The 14,990-nt window shown below is 41.7% G+C and overlaps 1 protein-coding gene and 1 long non-coding RNA gene across 5 annotated transcripts in view; one reads left to right on the forward strand and one right to left on the reverse strand.

Moving 5' to 3' along the window:
• KIT (KIT proto-oncogene, receptor tyrosine kinase) overlaps window positions 1–14,990 on the reverse strand; it is a 70,041-nt gene that overhangs the window by 45,675 nt on the left and 9,376 nt on the right. The window lies entirely within an intron of this gene.
• LOC138658305 (uncharacterized) lies at window positions 1,594–9,675 on the forward strand. The gene is made up of 3 exons (XR_011317437.1): window positions 1,594–1,732; window positions 7,973–8,090; window positions 9,584–9,675. It is a non-coding gene; the product is annotated as an uncharacterized lncRNA (long non-coding RNA).

Consider the following 14,990-nt stretch of genomic DNA (forward strand, 5'->3'; position numbering starts at 1 on the left):
ATATCTCAATCTGTGCGTGCCGCCTCTGGTTACCAATTTCCGGGAGTCCTGCTCTATTGCTTCCGCCCCCCTCCCTCCTAGTAGGCTATTGTAAAATCAGACTATACGATGCACCACCATTTTATTTACAACAAAATAAATCCCATTTTCATCCATAACGTTTTGGGTGCATCTTATGGTCCGGTGTCTCTTATAGTTCGCAAAATACGGTAACCTAGTTCTGCAACATCAAAATCTCACCAATCGCTTAATGTGGGAACTTAGTCTTAAAGAAGCTGTCCTGTCCGCAAGATAGACGATAACTTACTGATTAGCAAGAGTCCAACTGATAGGATCGGCGCCGATTGGCAGTACAGGGAAGTTTTAAAATAAAAAAGAGGAGAAGCCAAGGCTGCTTATGGTCAGAAGACCACTATAAGGCTACGTTCAGATTAGCGTTTCCCGACGCTGCGTCGGGAAACGCAGCGGCGACGCACGCGTCATGCGCCCCTATGTTTTACATGGGGGACGCATGCGTTTTTCTTGTTGCGTTTTCCGACACGTGCGTCGTTTTTGACGCTAGCGTCGGACGCAAGAAAATGCAACAAGTTGCATTTTTCTTGCGTCCGATTTCGTCAAAAAAACAACGCACGCATCGCAAAACGCGTTTTTTCGTGCGTCGTGTCGCCGACGCAGCGGCGCGCAACGCTAATCTGAACGTAGCCTATAAAGTGCACATGCACATATTGATTTTTAACTGTATTTCAAAATGAGACATTTAGCAAACAATTGATCAATTCTTTGAGCCACCCCGCCACGGCATTCTCATAATGGGGCAGTCCTACTCTACGTTTTTTATATTCGCTGTGCCAATACGGCCTCCCAAATGTATTAAAATCCAGGTTACAAAATGGAGCAGTAGGTCAGACACTTGACAGCGACTCAATTCATCCTATAAGGGCCCCTGAAAGAAAATGAGAACAGCACTCGGCAGCCCATAAGGAATTAATGTTGAACACACACATTGCCGCTCCATTCTAACAAGCATAAAGTGCCCCTGGCTCACCCTAACGATGCGAGTCCCAGTGGGGGACCCCGATTGATCAAAAAGTTATTGCCAATCCTGTTGAGAGATGATAGTACTGCGGCCGGACATAACGCTATTAACAATATATCTGCAGGGTAATAACATTATTGATCTGACAGGTTCCTTTTAAGGCTCCCATACAGATTAGATTGAAATTTGTCAAACCAGCCATTTTTAACCTCCCATCTCTATCCTGATAGAAGATCGGCAGTTTGATTTTTTTTTTTCTTCCTCTAAATAAGCTATTGTGAGGTGTCTGGTTGTCGATTACTCCACTCTGCCCATAGAGAATACATGAACGCTCAGCCGAGTCGAGCGTTCATGTGTTTATGGGGAAATCGTTTATATTGTAATCTAGTCCTAACCTTGTGACTGTACTATGGCTGCTGTATACACAAGCAATCATGTGAAAACTGCGCATTGCTAATGAGCAAACAGCTGGCGACTCTGACTGTCACTCTATTTGGACAACATGGAAACAGTATTAGGAATTACACCTTATGAAACCCTTCACAGTGTAAAATAATCTGTTATATTCTGCGTACCCAACTGCTCCGGAATAAAACTCTTGGCAGATAGTCTATACATAGGAGCACAGTAATGAAGAACACTTCTGCCAGGGAGGCAAATTGAGAAGCCAGAAGAAGCTGTTAACTACATACTAAGGTACTAGTCAGAGACCCTTAATCAGTATACCGACTCCAATCTTACACTGTAGGTTACTTTGCACAATCCTGCTGACAGATTCCCTTTACGATGTATGTTGGGTAGAAATAGAGGGCACATGGATGGCGGGTGTATGACTACTTGAGCTCGATCTGTAGCCACCAAACAGTGGAAAAGTTGCTTTTTTTACTTTAGTACTGCATTTACGTAAATACCCGTAAATACATTTGTTGCACTGTACAAAGCATTAAATATGAAATAATAGCATAAGTGTTTACTTAAAACCGACACAAGATCACAAGTTTCCTTCCCGCAGATAATCAAATGTTAATGGTGATCGCACCCAGTGAACATGCCTTCTGTTCTTGTGTGAGTGCCCCTTTCATAAACCTTTATAAAGAATTCCATTTCAATCAATTTATATGAAGTGCAGAAAGCTCCATGCCAAACAAGCCCTGGATTGTCAGCCGCTGTGGACAAGACTTCAGATTGTTTTCTGTGCACGATAATGTGCCAACTCGATACGCACATGTCATGGGATGAAGGTAGAAAACATTGCATGGGTCTGAGAGCTAGGACAAAACATATTTCCATCGATTCTTAAACAAATGTCGTTTCATATACCGGTTTTGCTATGAGTAGAACTCAAATAAGACTTCAGGATTTCTATTTTAAGGTTACGCACAAGGTGGCTGATCCGTAAAGCCTTGTAAGGTTTTACCACACCTGAAAAATCTTATTCTCATGTTTTACAGCTCTTTCATGGCCACAAACCCTGACTATGTAATCCTGTGTTTATTTTATAATCTGACTGTGAAATTCTTCCTAACCTTTTACAAGAGACAATGATGCACAATAAGACTTACAATAAGCAAGGAAATTACAAATACAAGAATTCACCAAATCAGACAAAACATTAAAACACGTGATGTGAAGAACTAGGATTATCTTGTGACAATGACTTGTCAAGGCACCATTAGGCACCAAATGTACATTCAGTTCTTAAAGTTATTGTGCTGTTGATGCTTGAAAAATAGACAAAATGTACACTTCTGAGGAGTCTGACAGAGGCCACATTCTGATGGCTAAAGGTCCACATAAAATTAGACTGAAGTCAGCAGAAGCCGTTAATATCAGCAGGACCCTCCGAAAGCCTAAAGTGTTTATGGCCCTCCTTATTGTCCCTCAACTGATGATGTCAGGGGAGAGAAAAATTTGGCCTGCTGAACTGATCTATGAGATCTGCCAATGCCAGAGAAGTCTCCTCCTGTGTATGGAGAAAGCTGTCCTGAGACATCTAATGTGTATGAGTCAAAGACTTTCTGAGGAGGCAAGTCGTGTAAGGATCTCTTGGATTTCAGTGACTAGCATCTATCAAATATGTATCAAGAAAAGAAAACTGGTGAACTGGCGAAAAGCTCTTCAATGTGCATGGGGAATGAAGGACAGATTGTAATTTCTTGCACAAAATTGCTACTGTAACTCAAATTTCTAAAGAATTATATGGTAGAAAGATTTCAGAACATCCAACGTAGATGGTGGAGAAAACTGAGTTAAAGCTACACTGAAACATGTTGTGTCAGTAAACATTCTTTTAACTGCTCTCCAATCCTCGATGTTACCAGATATCAGTAGTACCTAAAAGCTGTGTTTTTCTCAATCATCCATACTCTGAGCTTGGAATCATTCCAGTTCAGCGGGCTGATTCCACTAGCTTCCATGCTTGTACCAGCATTGTGCCTGCAGCATGCACAACCAGCTCAGCTGAGTAAACACATTCTACGATCTCAACTTCTTTCTTAGCGAATCACACTTTTTTTCTTCATAATAGAACATACAATGCATCATCGCTTGCTTCATAAAGGGGCTGCATATTTGCAGTGCAGGCAACGTGACACGGAGAAATGATCTGTTTTGATACTTTGGTTCAGAAAGGTCCAGCCTGTCTGACATATTTTATAAGGAAAACGCTTAAAACAAAAAATATAACTTTTTTTAAATTTACAGATGAGTAGAAGTCATATAGATATATAAATATTAGACCACTGTTAAAAAAAAGTCTTTGTTACTTACTGGTAATGGGATTTTTCGGAAGCCATTACACGAGAGAGGGGATCCACCTTTCAAGGACAGGATATCTACAAGCCAAAAAGGGTGGCATCTCTCGCATGAGTTGGATTACTGCGCACGAGAGGATTTCCAATGATTACTACAAATTTACCAACACCACATATCACAATCAAAAGGTGAACTTAAAATACTGGCAAAAGTGCTCTCCCACATGTGAAGGGAGGGAATAAAAGAGTGCTGTCATGGGTTCCAAAAATCCCGTTCCCGGTAAGTAACCAAGACTTTACCCATCACCCATGAAAGCACCACAAAAGAATTACAGAGAAAAATAAGAATACAGGGAGGGACCACAGCCTTCTTGCAAAGGTAAGGTCAAAAGAGAAATTCATATTAAAGGGACTCTGTCACCTGAATTTGGAGGGGACAATCTTCAGCCATAGGGGCGGGGTTTTCGGGTGTTTGATTCACCCTTTCCTTACCCGCTGGCTGCATGCTGGCTGCAATATTGGATTGAAGTTCATTCTCTGTCCTCCGTAGTACATGCCTGCACAAGGCAAGATTGCCCTGCCTCCATGCACATGTCAACCAGGCGCGCCTCTGGACCACTGAATAGGCAAGCCAGCGTGCATCCACCATGCCTCATGGTGCGTACCAGCCCCCAATGAGCTGTGTCAAAACAGGCTATTCCTGCCCAGGATGCCGCTCACCAGCATCCACACGCAATGTCAAAGTCCCACTGGACCAACTGTGGCACTTCCAGGGACCCCGCACCAGCCGATGCAGGGAAAATATCACTGCCTGAGCCAACCGGTCGAACCTGGGAAAGATAATCTTTGGTTCTTCAGTTACGCCTGTAAGAGGTTCCCCCATCAAGGATAAGGAACCAAATGATACGAGGGAGAGGTGCTGCCCTTTTTAGCCTGTAGGTTTCCTGTCCTTGAAGGGCAGATCCCCTCTCTCAAGGTGCTGTCATGGGAAATCAATAAAAATTATATATAAATAATTGATTCTAAATTATGCAGGAAATGTTATTGGTGAGTAGAACACAAGGTTCTATAAATTACCATTTCTATATTTATCCTATTAATGTGACGGAATTGCAGCTTACAGATATCATTAGGCTAAATATCTCTAATGAAAGGATAACAATTGAAATTACTTATTTTCTATTTCCTAAAATGACTATGGTATACGCCAAAGTTACTTAAGATTCAACAAACTGAAAGACATTTCCCTGCTAATGTGCACAAGTTTTTACTTTAGTAGTGAGGGAAGGACCGCTCATCAAGGATGTTATGAATGCTTTGCTTCCTGTTGTCTTTTTTGTTTAATAAAGTTGGGGGAAATTACTCAAATTCCTGAAATCTGCCATGTGGGCAAATGGAAAAATGCAAAGTTTAAAAATAATGGCATAAAATGTACCAGCTGTGGTTTGTGGGTAAAACTGAGTTTACGGTAAAATAAACCAGTCTCAGATGCTCCACCTTTTGCAAGATGTTTTCTTTAAAAGTTTTACCATCTTTTATCCTAAAATGAAAATTAGAAATCCATTGTAATGGTTTTAGTATTGCAACTTTTTTCCTTCTAATATGTTAGAGTACTAAAATCAATCTTGTGGTTGCCATGCGCCCTGTAGTTGTTTGGCAGTTATACAGTTTGACTCCATCTTCCAGACCACATATTTTCACACTTTAAGTGTACCTTGAATTATGTCCAATATTTCCAAATGTTATTGTATGGCATTAAAACAGGTACGAAACTTCTGGAGGGCTGCACTAGTGAGGTCCAGTACAGTTTTTAAAAGACCGCTTTTTGGGCAGAATCATAGCTATGTATCATGACCTTAGAGTTTTAGCTCACAACTGCTTTATTGTAAGCAGAGCTAAGTAGGCTGACTTAAGGTCACATAGTTTTTGGAAACTTTATTGCAATCCATCCTAAGAGCACTGTAATCCATGCCAACCCTTCTGGCAAATGCCAGACTTGCCAAGTTTCAAGTCTCAAGTTCTGTCCATATAGTGTAAAGAGCCTACACTGGAGGTACACATACAGAACAGACCAAAAGTTTGGACACACCTCATTTAAATATTTTTCTGTATTTTCATAACTATGAAAATTGTAAATTCACACTAAAGGCATCAAAACTATGAATTAACACATGTGGAATTATATACTTAACAAAAAAGTGTGAAACAACTGAAAATATGTCTTATATTCTAGGTTCTTCAAAGTAGCCACCTTTTGCTTTGATGACTGCTTTGCACACTCTTGGCATTCTCTTGATGAGCTTCAAGAGGTAGTCACCGGGAATGGTCTTCCAACAACCTTGAAGGAGTTCCCAGAGATGCTTAGCACTTGTTGGCCCTTTTGCCTTCACTCTGCGGTCCAGCTCACCACAAACCATCTCGATTGGGTTCAGGTCTGGTGACTGGAGGCCAAATCATCTGGCATAGCACCGCATCACTCTCCTTCTTGGTCAAATAGCCCTTACACAGCCTGGAGGTGTGTTTGGGGTCATTGTCCTGTTGAAAAATAAATGATGTCCAACTAAACGCAAACCGGATGGAATAGCATACCGCTGCAAGATGCTGTGGTAGCCATGCAGGTTCAGTATTCCATCAATTTTGAATAAATCCCCAACAGATTCACCAGAAAAGCACCCCCACACCATCACACCTCCTCCTCCATGCTTCACGGTGGGAACCAGGCATGTAGAGTCCATCCGTTCACCTTTTCTGCGTCGCACAAAGACACGGTGGTTGGAACCAAAGATCTCAAATTTGGACTCATCAGACCAAAGTACAGATTTCCATTGGTCTAATGTCCATTCCTTGTGTTCTTTAGCCCAAACAAGTCTCTTCTGCTTGTTGCCTGTCCTTAGCAGTGGTTTCCTAGCAGCTATTTTACCACGAAGGCCTGCTGCACAAAGTCTCCTCTTAACAGTTGTTGTAGAGATGTGTCTGCTGCTAGAACTCTGTGCAGCATTGACCTGGTCTGTAATCTGAGCTGCTGTTAACCTGCAATTTCTGAGGCTGGTGACTCGGATAAACTTATCCTCAGAAGCAGAGGTGACTCTTGGTCTTCCTTTCCTGGGGCGGTCCTCATGTGAGCCAGTTTCTTTGTAGCGCTTGATGGTTTTTTCCACTGCACTTGGGGACACTTTCAAAGTTTGCCCAATTTTTCACACTGACTGACTTTCATTTCTTAAAGTAATGATGGCCATTCGCTTTTCTTTACTTAGCTGCTTTTTTCTTGCCATAATACAAATTCTAACAGTCTATTCATTAGGTCTATCAGCTGTGTATCCACCAGACTTCTGCACAACACAACTGATGGTCCCACCCCCATTTATAAGGCAAGAAATCCCACTTATTATGAAACCCATTCCCGGTGACTACCTCTTGAAGCTCATCAAGAGAATGCCAAGAGTGTGCAAAGCAGTTATCAAAGCAAAAGGTGGCTACTTTGAAGAAACTAGAATATAAGACAAAATTTCAGTTGTTTCACACTTTTTTGTTAAGTATATAATTCCACGTGTTAATTCATAGTTTTGATGCCTTCAGTGTGAATGTACAATTTTCATAGTCATAAAAATACAGAAAAATCTTTAAATGAGAAGGTGTGCACAAACTTTGGTCTGTACTATATATATGGTGGCCCGATACTAACGCATTGGGTATTCTAGAATATGTATTTATGTATGTATATAGCAGCCACATAGTATATAGCACAGGCCATGTAGTATATAGCAGACAAATACTACGTGGCCTGTGCTATATACTATGTGGCTGCTATATACATACATATTGTAGAATACCCGATGCGTTAATACAGGCCACGCAATATATAACAGTGGCCACGCAGTATATAACACAGCCACGTACTATATAACACAGCCCATGCAGTATATAGCAGCCACGTAGTATATAACACTGCCCACGCAGTATATAACAGTGGCCACGTAATATATAGCACAGCCCACGCAGTATATAGCACAGCCCACGGAGTATATCACACAGCCCACATAGTATATAACACTGCCTATGTAGTATATAGCAGCCACGCGGTATCTACCAAAGCCCACGTAGTATACAGCAGTGTGGGCACCATATCCCTGTTAAAAAAAATAATTAATATAAAAAATAGTTACCGTATATACTCACCCCTCAGATCCACCGAAGCTCCGGTGATACGCGCACAGACCGCTAAGTCTTCTGGGTAATTTCGCAATGCATCACCGGGAACAGAAGATGGCGGCCGGCGCGAGCGGCTCGGGAGACTACGGAGGGTGAGATAAACAGTTTTTTTGTTTTTTTAGTTATTTTTAACACTACATTTTTTTTACTATTGATGCCGCATAGGCAGCATCAATAGTAAAAAGTTGGGGACACACAGGGTTAATAGCAGCGGTTACGGAGTGCGGTACCCGCGGCCCGTTACCGCTGGCATTAACCCTGTGTGAGCGGTGACTGGAGGGGAGTATGCGGGCGCCGGGCACTGACTGCGGGGAGTAAGGAGCGGCCAATTTCAGGAGAAGCGCTCAACCTACTTAAACAGAAGACTGCAAAGTCTCATATATACACTGTGATATCTTACTCATAGGCTCCAATTGTAAAAAAAAAAAAAAAATGTATGCTGCATTATGGATTTTTTTTACTTATACCCTACTATCCTTTTAAATGCCACAAAAATGGTATACTTTCCCAACAAAGGCCTACAGGATGCTTTTTTAGACTGTCAAGAAAAGGAAGCATTATGCATATGTTTGCTGTATATTTTGGGAGCTTTCATAGTGTTATAGACCAAATGTAAGCTCTAAATACAATCTGAACAGAGCCTAAACTTCATTAACATCTTGTACAAATCTCTTTTCCTTCAAAGGTAGGAAAAATACTAAAGAATAGCTCATATAAAGAAAATAAATCAACCGACTCTTCTAAAAAAAAAAAATGTAGTATTCAAACAAGTTAGTTAAGCTTTGAGAACACTCAATGCAACACATTGTCAAATGCTTTGGAATATTACAGTAAATCCTGCGTTCATTTCTTTACAAAGCAGACTAGCCAATATGAAGGCATTACTCAGTTCACAATTCTGGAGCACCCAGGGCCGACATGTAAGTAGATATGGTCAGAGTAGACATTACTGATAACGAGAAGATTTCAAGGACCAATTAACATTTACTGTCCACTTAACTCTCTCTTCATTGCAAAGCAAAATGCTTAGTGGTTTCAAGCCGAGGCCAGCTCCCCTAAAGTCAAATTATGTCATTAAACCAGTGCTCAATTACTACCCATAATAGCATCCAAGAGGCATCTCGTAGACGGAGATGGTGGCATAAAAATAAAATTGCATCACGTTTATGACCAAAGGTAATCATTCTTATACGTAACGAGGCTCATGGTTCCAGAAAAACTGCCAAAGTAAAAGCAGCCATTTACCCCGCATACGATTACGAGCTGGAAATCAAGCTTCTTGTCTCACATGCTGTTAAATCCCTGCCATAAATATATACCTGTTGTCTTCAACAGAAATCATGTAATCAAGGGCTATACAGATATTATAGGGATATGTAAATATCCATTTCTTGCGGTGGGTGGGCACGTGAAGCAAAAGCGAAGGTAACTATGCCATCTACAATGCCTGGCACACCTGACTGGTAGGCAGCGTTATCCACAAGAAAATAGAAACAAGTGGATGAGATTTTCAGAGTTGAAAATAGTCGAAATCTGCGTTCATTAGAACATTATTCTGATCTAAACCAGATTCATTTTTTCACAGAAAGGAAAAGCACAGATGAAAAGCAAAGCAGACAAAAGAAGAAGAAACATGATTGCTTTTTGCTGCAAGAAGAAATTCAGCTGCCACAGGAGAAACTTTAAATTTACAAAAAAATGTAGTTTACAAGTATAACTAAAGATAGTAGATGGAATGATTGATAAACCTGCATAGCTACGCTTTGGAGACGTCTCACAGACAAAGGGTATGTAAGGCTATTGTACTGCACCTAAAGCTCCAGCACAGGGTCAGTGCAGTTTGGTTAACTGTTTTTGATAATGAGTTGACTGCACATAAAAGCTTTATGGTATGTGCACACGTCAGGATTTCTTGCAGAAAATTCCTGAAAACCGGACATTTTCTGCAAGAAATTTGCGTGAGCTTTTCTCGCGTTTTTGACGCATTTTTTGTGCGTTTTTTCGCGTTTTCCCAATGCATTAAATAGCGGGGAAAAACGCAAAAAATCCGCAAAATGAATGAACATGATGCGTTTTTTACCGAGATGCGTTTTTTGCGGAAAAAACGCATCATGTGCACAAAAATTGCAGAATGCATTATAATTGATGGGATGCATATGTATGCATTTTTTATGCGTTATCGCGTTTTTATAGCGAAAAAAACGCGATGTGTGCACACAGCCTAAGGCTACTTTCACACTTGCGTCGTTTGCTGTCCGTCGCAATGCGTCGTTTTGGGAAAAAAAATGCATCCTGCAAATGTGCCAGCAGGATGCGTTTTTTCCTATAGACTTGTATTGCCAACGGATTGCGACGTATGGCCATACGTCGCGTCCGTCGTGCACTGGATGTGACCTGTTTTGGCAGACCGTCGTCATGAAAAAAACGTTCAATGTAACGTTTTTTCGTACGTCGGGTCCGCCATTTCCTACCGTGCATGCGCAGCCGGAACTCTGGCCCCTCCTCCCCGGCACTTGGAATGGGCAACGGATGCGTTGAAAAACTGCATCCGCTGCCCACGTTGTGCCGAATTTTCACAACGTACGTCAATACGTCACACCGACACTTTGCGACGGCCGCGTAACGATGAAAGTGTGAAAGTAGCCTTAGGCTTAGCTTAGCCTTAGACTGTTGCGTTTTTTTCGCATTTTGTCACGTGTTTTCGCTATAAAACCGCATAAAAAACGCATACATTATGCATCCCATTATTTAGAATGCATTCCGCAATTTTCTGAGAAAATATTCAGAAAACTTCCCACGCTGGAGTTCATATGAGTTTATAACAGCAGGGGGTGCAGCACCGCAAGTCTAGGTAGCTAGGTTCCCCTGCTTCCATTCATTCCCCAGCTTTTACAGGCAGGAGCACAGCTGCATTAGCAGGCTCCTGGCTGTAAAATTATTTAACCCCCTTCAGATGGATTTACAGCGCGGGACAAGACTGAACGACAGAAGATATGGGATATTGTTGATTTTTTATTTTAACTTTGTTTCAGGTGACAAGGGTCTTCAATTGGATTGAGAGTATAATAAACTATTACAACACCCTGTGTCTTTATTTCATTAAAATACTTTTTCCCTAATGTGTGTGTGTTTTATTAACCATTTACTAGTATTGGATTAATAATGGATAGGTGTCTTATTGACGCCTCTCCATTATTAACCAGGCTTAATGTCACTTTACAATAGCAAGGTGGCATTGCCCCTTTATTACCCCATATCCCACCGCTACAGGAGAGTGGGAAGAGAGAGGCTAAGTGCCAGAATAGGCGCATCTTACAGATGTGCCTTTTCTGGGGTGGCTGGGGGCAGATGATTTTATCCAGGGGGGTCCTATATCCATGGTCCCTCTCTAGGCTATTAATATCTGCCCTCAGTCACTGGCTTTCCCACTCTGGCAGAGAAAATTGCTTGGGAGCCCACGCCAGTTTTTTTCCGTGATTTAACCCTTTATGTTAACAGCTAGAGCCACCAAATTTTACACAAAGACACTTCTTCCATTAGTAGTGAGGAATATGTAATAAAATAAGGGATATGAAATGGTTTACTGTATGTAAACCATGTCTCATATTCTGTCGGGTTTGGGAAGGAGATAGCAAAAGCCGGCAATTGAATTACCGGCTTTTCTGCTATCTAGCGCTGCATTAAATATAAATATATATACATATATATGTATTTATACCTATTCTATGTGTATACATCTATTCTATCTTTTCTATTCTAATCTGTCAGTGTGATTTTACTGAACACAGCACTGATTTGACGGCTTTTCAAAGGACACCAGTGCGTAAAAATCGGACAGCAATACGGATGTCATACGGATGTTGCGATAAAAAAAAAAAAAAAAAAAAAAAATCGCATGACACTCGCAAGATTTACCTCAGTTTTTTCGGTCCGTTAATCGTTTTTTTTTTTTTTCTCTCAAGAGGAAAAGAGCCCTTTGTCTGTATAAATGGACCCTAAGGCTATGTTCACACTTTGCGGATTATGCTGCGGATCCACAGCGGATTTGACCGCTGCGGATCCGCAGCAGTTTCCCATGAGTTTACAGTACAATGTAAACCTGTGGGAAGCAAAAAACGCTGTGCACATGCTGCGGAAAAAAACGCGGAGAAACGCAGCGGATTACATTCCGCAGCATGTCACTTCTTTACTGCGGATTTTCACCTGCTCCAATAGGAAAATGCAGATGAAAATCCGCATAAGAAACCGCAGTAAAAACCACGATAAATCCGCAGTAAAAACCGTGATGGGTTTTCACTGCGGATTTTGGAATTCCGCTGCGGAAAATTCCGCAGTGGAATCCGCAAAGTGTGCACATAGCCTAAATGTCCCAACAGGGACCTCACGGAAATACTGAGAGAGACTGAGAAAGGATGAAGGGAGTAAGTTAGATGTACTATTCTTTTAATAACTAATGGTTGTTACACCTGTGCATTTAAAGTTTTTGTTTCCTCACAATTAACATTTGCTACCCATCCGCAGTACAAGTGAATAATGTAAGGCTATGTGCACACGTTGCGGATTTTGCTGTGGATCCGCAGCGGTTTTGACACTGCGGATTTGCAGCTGTTTTCCATAAGTTTACAGTACTATGTAAACCTATGGAAAACGAAATCCCCAGTACACATGCTGCGGAAAAAAACGCACGGAAATGTAGCGTTGTTTATTCCGCAGCACGTTCATTCTTTGTGCAGATTATGCATAAAAAAAAAAAAAAAATTTCGCATAGCACTCGGACCAGTATTTTTCTATGGGGCAGCTCACATAACCGTTTTTTTCCTCGGCTGTTTTCAGTGTGCTGCAATTGTCACCGACACTCGGCCGAGTATCTGCTCACTCGCACCCATATAAGCCTATGGGTGCGAGTAAGACAACGTACATCACTCAGATATCATCCGAGTGATGTGCGTTATACGCTGACCCCAGCAATGGAGGAGATGGAGAAAATCATTTGTCTGCCTCCTCCGCAGCTGTGCTCCGATCCGCTCTCTGCAAGAGGCTCAGAGCACAGACACATGACACTCGGCTCCTGCTGACAGCAGAGCAGGAACCGAGTATTAGTAGCATATCGCATCGGATGACCTCGCATCGGATGCAATACGCTACTGTGACCCCATCCTTAAGGTTAAATTCACACGTTCAGTATTTGGTCAGTATTTGGCTGGCGTCACACTTTCGAGTTTTCCGGACGTAAGAGCGCAGAAACTACGTCCGTAAAACTCGCAAAAAATACGGCACAATTATTCTCTATGCCCCTGCTCCTATCTGCCGTATTAAACTGATCCGTATTATACGGCTTTCTACGGCCGTAGAAAAATCGCAGCATGCTGCGTTTGTCACCTTATTGCGCAAATAAAACGTCAATGAAAGTCTATGGAAGCCCCAAAAATACGGATTACACATGGACCAGCAGTGTGACTTGCGAGGAATACGCAGCGCTGTTAGAGAGAAAAGCCGGTAATTCAATTGCCGGCTTTTGCTTTCTCCTTCCTAAACCCGACATGATATGAGACATGGTTTACATACAGTACACCATCTCATATCACCATTGTTTTTGCATATTCCACACTACTAATTTAGTAGTGTGTATATGCAAAATTTGGCCGTTCTAGCTAGTAAAATAAGGGGTTAAATGGCGGAAAAAATTGGCATGGGCTCCCGCACAATTTTCTCCGCCAGAGTAGTAAAGCCAGTGACTGGGGGAAGATATTAATAGCCTGGAGAGGGTCCATGGTTATTGCCCCCCTCCCCCTGGCTAAAAACATCTGCCCCCAGCCACCCCAGAAAAGGCACATCTGGAAGATGCGCCTATTCTGGCACTTGGCCACTCTCTTCCCATTCCCGTGTAGCGGTGGGATATGGGGTAATGAAGGGTTAATGCCACCTTGCTATTGTAAGGTGACATTAAGCCTAATTAATAATGGAGAGGCGTCAATTATGACACCTATCCATTATTAATCCAATACTAGTAAAGGGTTAAAAAAAAAACACACAATTTAAAATTAATTTATTGAAAAAATCACAAAGGTTGTTGTATTAATTTATTCTACTCTCAATCCACTCACTGAAGACCCTCGATCTGTAAATTAAAAAAAATAATAAACCAACAATATACATACCTTCCAAGGATCTGTAAGGTCCAACGATGTAGATCTATCTGAAGGGGTTAAAATATTTTGCAGACACGAGCTCCGCTAATGCAGGCTGCTCATTTCTGCAAAACCCCGGCGAATGAAGGTAAAGTAGGTCAATGACCTATATTTAGCTTCATTTGCAGTGAGGCGCCCTCTGCTGGCTGTTCCTAGATCGTGGGAACTTTCCTAGAAAGCTCCCTGGCTCAAGATCATAAGAGGGCGCCCTCTGCTGGTTGTCCTCATATGAACTCGAGCAAGGGAGCTTTCTAGGAAAGTTCCCACGATCTAGGAACAGCCTCACTGCAAATGAAGCTAAATATAGGTCATTGACCTACTTTACCTTCATTCGCCGGGGTTTTACAGAAATGAGCAGCCTGCATTAGCGGAGCTCGTGTCTGCAAAATATTTTAACCCCTTCAGATGGATCTACATCGTTGGACCTTACAGATCCTCGGAAGGTATGTATATTGTTGGGTTATTATTTTTTTTTAATTTACAGATTGAGGGTCTTCAGTGAGTGGATTGAGAGTAGAATAAATTAATACAACAACCTTTGTGATTTTTTCAATAAACTAATTTTTAATAATGTGTGTGTTTTTTTTAAACCCTTTACTTAGTTTACTAGTATTGGATTAATAATGGATAGGTGTCATAATTGACGCCTCTCCGTTGTTAATTTGGCTTAATGTCACCTTACAATAGCAAGGTGGCATTGCCCCTTTATTACCCCATATCCCACCGCTACAGGAGAGTGGGAAGAGAGTGGCCAAGTGCCAGAATAGGCGCATCTTCCAGATGTGCCTTTTCTGGGGTGGCTGG

Source organism: Ranitomeya imitator, chromosome 1 (genome assembly GCF_032444005.1).
Source record: "Ranitomeya imitator isolate aRanImi1 chromosome 1, aRanImi1.pri, whole genome shotgun sequence".
Taxonomy (NCBI): Eukaryota; Metazoa; Chordata; class Amphibia; order Anura; family Dendrobatidae; genus Ranitomeya; species Ranitomeya imitator.